Below are 4,394 nucleotides of genomic sequence, written 5' to 3'. Positions count from 1 at the left end.
TGACTAAATTGGGTGCTCTGCCACTAAATGTGGGGCCTTAACTAAATGTGAGGTGTTGACTAATTGGGTACAATGCTGGCGGGTTGTGTGTCACTATGGGTGCTAATGTAGGTGTTGACTGCAATGTGGGTGTGTGACTGAGGTGGGTGTTGACTAAATGTGGGTGTTGACTAAATGTGGCTGTTGGACTAAATGTGGGTGGTTGACTGAGTGTGGGTGTTGATGAACGTGGTGTTGACTGAACGTGTCGTTGGAGCTGATGTGGAGCGTGATGTGGAGTGTTGACTGATTGGAGTGTTGACTGAGTTGGGTGTTGACTGAGTGGGTGTTGACTGAGGTGTGTTGACTAAATGTGCACATCCCTGAGGACACACACACCTACTCTCTATCTCTCGGTCTTACCTTGAGGACCTCCACAGGCACCTGCATGCTCTGGCAAGTGTTGTGGAGCGTTGATGCAAGGGCTGGGTGCTGGGGGCAACATTACGCTGCTGTTGCATGTACTGCAGCGCCCATTCTGCTGCAGTTGCCGCTCCGCCTGCTGCTCTCCTGCTGCAGCTGGTCTCGCATCAGCTGAACAATACATACATCAGTCAGTCAGTCAGTAAAATAACATCAGTAGTCAGTCAATACAATTCTATTCCAGCATCAGTCAGTCAATACATCAGCCAGTCAGTCAGTCAATACGCAGTAATCAGTCAGCTCAGTCATACGTCATCACATACTGCTCAGTCAAGGTACGCCTCCAGTCAGTCTCAGTCAAACTACATCAGTCAGTCAGGTCAGTCAAATGACAAGTCATCCATTCAATCAGTGCCACATCAGTCAGTCGGTCCATCAGTTAGTCAGTCAATACATCAGTCAGTCAGTCCATCAGTTAGTCAGTCAATACATCAGTCAGTCAGTCAATACATTAGTCAGTCAGTCAGTCAGTCAATACATCAGTCAGTCAGTCAATACATCAGTCACTCAGTCAATACATCAATCAGTCAGTCAATACATGAATGAGTTAGTCAGTCAGTCAATACATCAGTCATTCAAGACATCAGTCAGTCAGTCAGTCAATTAATACATCTACTGTATACAGTAATAGTGTACATCTGTCTGTTAACCAATCAATCAATTAACCAATAAATCAATCAGTCCAAAATGTGTTTACCTGCAGCCGCAGCCCTATTCGTGAGGCCATGGCTGGGGGGCGAGGGGGGAGGGGAGGGCGAGCCGACGCAGACGCACTGCAGTCCAGCCCGAGAGAGTGAGGAAGCTGAGGGAAGAGGGAGAGAGTGAGGAAGCTGAGGGAAGTGGGAGAGCGTGAGGAAGCTGAGGGAAGAGGGAGAGAGTGAGGAAGCTGAGGGAAGAGGGACAGTAAAGGTGGTGTTAGAATACTATGTTAGAAAGTCACACAGGTGCATCAGGTGTAAGGCCTCATGAGTCCTGCCACTGTGGTCCCCGACATCACCAACCATGTCCTTTTACCTTCTAATCATCTCAGTCAGACCTGGAAAACTAGACATTCAAATCACATTTCTTAACAACTAATCAATTAGTGTAATCAACAGGGATATAATCCACAACCACATCCCTCCAGGTCTGTCTGTACCCCTGTCAGGACACATGGAATATAAAGTAAATGTACAATACAGTAGACCACAATGCATCAGTCTGTTTATGCTGTATTAGCAGGTCATATGATGTCTGGCCAGTACATAAACTATCTAATGAATAACATCCCTCAATGTTTCCATATCAGACACAGACAATGCCATATATTCACTGTCTGTTAACTAGCAGCTACCCCCATGGCTTTGGAACAGGGGGGATGAGGACAACTGGATCCCAGGTCACGAACTATCAGTACTGTCTATGTGTTCACATCATGTAACGTTAAAGTGTGTGAAAACATAATCAAGTGACTAATGAAACCAATGCCACTATGATGAACTACCTTGTCCCTTCAGTGTATGACAAGCACAGTAGCCAGTCTTTCAGAATGATAATACAGTAAGTCTTTAGGCATCTTAAGAGTAGGTAAGGGCCGTATTCAAGCATAGAAACCTGGTCTCCAGGATAAGACAAAAACATCATCATATTTACAGTTTGAAACTAAAAGGAATCTCAAGTGCATGCTACTTTTAATGCCTTTTCCTCTCTGTGGTTTAGATTGAATAACACTGTGCATTAGGAGGCAGTGGAGGCTGGGTGGGGGAGGTTTGGGGAGAAGGTAGGGGTAGGGTGGAGGTGTGGGCACATCAGACCAACCCCCTCCAGGCCCTGGGCCTAGGAGCGTACCCATGGTTACCATTGGGGAAGTCATGTGGGAGTCATGTGGTCCGGTTGTTGTGTGGAGGTCATGTGAGGGGTAACACCCTCACCATCGCCCACCTCCACACCCTTCCTCCTCCACCTCCAACCCACCCTTCTCTCACTTAGGAGAGCCCCAGAGTTCCCCTTTCAGCAGTGTTAAAACTACACCTGATCTGCTGTTATTCTACTATCTGGGACTGTTCCTTTCAGACAAATGAAATGTAAGTCAATGTGAATAAAAGTGCAGCCGTGGCCTGAGAGTATGTTTCTACCGTTTCATCCAGATGCACAATAAGAAGCCATGCCAGAGAGACATCAACCAATCAGAGCAGACATCTCAACCTTCATCAGATACACAGGCCATACATGGGCATGGAGAGAGAGAAGAGAAAGAGAGAGAGAGAAGCTCACTGTGTGTGAGGTACAATAAGAAGGGCAGCTCCTATTGAGAAGGACTGAGGCCGCCTGTTGTCCGCCGTGTACATTTCAGTGCCCGCTTTGTGCATACTGGCTGGTCCAAACGCACGCACAGCGTTCTGACTCCAAGAGCCATCTCTACTACAGCATGGCAGCACACAGAGAACCAACACCTAACCAGGACCAGCCAAACACAAACCACAAATACATCAACTACCACTACTGCTGCTACTATTAACACTATTACACCACTACTGATACTATTAACACTATTACACCACTACTGCTGCTATTAACACTATTACACCACTACTGATACTAACTCTGTGTGTTTGTTTTGACTGTACATTTGTTGTGTGTAACTCTGTTGTTGTTTGAACTGTACATTTGTTTGTGTGTAACTCCTGTGGTTGTTGTTTTTTGGACTGTAATTTGTTTGTGTGTATCTGTGTTGTTGTTTTTGACTGTCATTTGTTGTGTGTAACTCTGTGTTGTTGTTTTGACTGTAAGTTTTCTGAAATTTGTTGTTTGTTGACGTAATTTGTGGTTCTCTGTGTTTGTTGTTTGATGTCTTGGGTTTTTACTTGTAGGTTGTATTTTTGGATGGGCTGTTTTGTTCTTGTGTTGTTGTGAGTCTTTTTTGTAATGTTGTTTTCTTCGTTGTTTTGTCTGTGTGTTTTATACTTGTGTATCTGTGTTTGTGTCCAGCTTTGTATTATTTGGCAGTTAGGGTTCTCAATGGTTCTCGCATGACTGGTTAATAAAGGTGAAATTAATAATAAATGAGCTCACTGATCAAAAGATTGCGGAAATATCATCATGCCCTAAGCTAAACGTAGGAGTGGACACAAGAGGACTCTGGCTGGATTCCTAGGCGAGCGCATTGAGTTGAAATGTTCACCAATTAGTCAGGGCTATATACAACATGAGGCATTGTGTCTGTCAGTGTGTAGTAGTGTGTAATGTGTTAATAGTATCAGTAGTGGTGTAATATGTTAATAGTAGCGCAGTAGTGGTGTATAGTGTTTAGTATCCAGTAGTGGGTAATAGTGTTCATAGTGGCAGCAGTAGTGTGTAATAGTGTAATAGTAGTAGCAGTAGTGGGTGTAATAGTGTATAGTATCAGTAGTGGTGTAATAGTGTTAATAGTATCAGCAAGTAAGTGGGTGTAATAGTGTTATAGTATCAGTATGGTGTTAATAGTGTTAATAGTAGTACAGCAGTAGTGGTGTAATAGTGTTAATAGTATCAGTAGTGGTGTAATAGTGTTAATAGTATCAGTAGTGGTGTAATATGTTAATAGAGCCCGTAGTGCGGTGTATAGTGTTAATAGTATCAGTAGTGTGTAATAGTGTTAGATAGCAGCAGTAGTGTGGTGTAATATTGTTAATAGCAGCAGTAGTAGTGGTGTAATAGTGTTAATAGTATGTAGTGGTGTAATATGTTTAGCAGCAGTAGTAGGTGTATATTGTTAATAGCAGCAGTAGTAGTGGTGTATGTGTTAATGCAGAGTATGGTGTAATAGTGGTTATAGTAATCAGTATGGTGTGTAATAGTGTTAAAGTATCAGTAGTGGTGTAATTGTGGTTGATAGCAGCAGTAGTGGTGTAATAGTGTTATAGTATCAGTAGTGGTGTAATAGTGTTAATAGTAGCAAGGTAGTAAGTGGTGTA

General features: G+C 43.4%; 1 long non-coding RNA gene and 1 pseudogene across 4 annotated transcripts; one reads left to right on the top strand and one right to left on the bottom strand.

The window, feature by feature from the left end:
- Positions 1 to 4,394, bottom strand: part of LOC112072130 (transcription factor EB-like) — a 71,102-nt pseudogene that overhangs the window by 29,758 nt on the left and 36,950 nt on the right.
- Positions 3,695 to 4,377, top strand: LOC139024738 (uncharacterized). 4 transcript variants are annotated; one of them, XR_011476101.1, is made up of 4 exons: positions 3,695 to 3,879; positions 3,945 to 4,016; positions 4,138 to 4,149; positions 4,344 to 4,375. It is a non-coding gene; the product is annotated as an uncharacterized lncRNA (long non-coding RNA). The 4 variants fall into 4 exon arrangements; XR_011476100.1 differs by having other exon boundaries at positions 4,316 to 4,371; XR_011476102.1 differs by lacking the exon at positions 4,344 to 4,375 and adding an exon at positions 4,319 to 4,331.

This window comes from Salvelinus sp. IW2-2015, unplaced genomic scaffold (assembly GCF_002910315.2).
Source record: "Salvelinus sp. IW2-2015 unplaced genomic scaffold, ASM291031v2 Un_scaffold1829, whole genome shotgun sequence".
NCBI lineage: Eukaryota > Metazoa > Chordata > Actinopteri > Salmoniformes > Salmonidae > Salvelinus > Salvelinus sp. IW2-2015.
Note: the sequence above shows the minus strand (reverse complement) of the source record. Positions and strands in the feature narration are given on the sequence as shown.